Source organism: Aplysia californica, unplaced genomic scaffold (genome assembly GCF_000002075.1).
Source record: "Aplysia californica isolate F4 #8 unplaced genomic scaffold, AplCal3.0 scaffold01388, whole genome shotgun sequence".
NCBI classification, from domain to species: domain Eukaryota; kingdom Metazoa; phylum Mollusca; class Gastropoda; order Aplysiida; family Aplysiidae; genus Aplysia; species Aplysia californica.
The window spans coordinates 86646-86856 of NW_004798658.1; positions in this window are offsets into that span (position 1 = coordinate 86646).

A 211-nucleotide genomic window follows, 5' to 3' on the forward strand; every position below is an offset into this window, starting at 1 on the left:
TGAGTCAGGGAGTGTCGCCTCGCAACACCCTCCTCTCCTTCACCAACACTCCGATTCGTACAATTCATTAGTCCGTCCCCTCACCCTCCACTCACCCCCTCCCCGCCTACACTCCCTATCAAACAGTTGAACAACCACCAGTTTCCAGAACGTTGCTGTTGTAATCAGAGCGTAACTAATTATGAATAACAAGACATATCAGCTACACAAC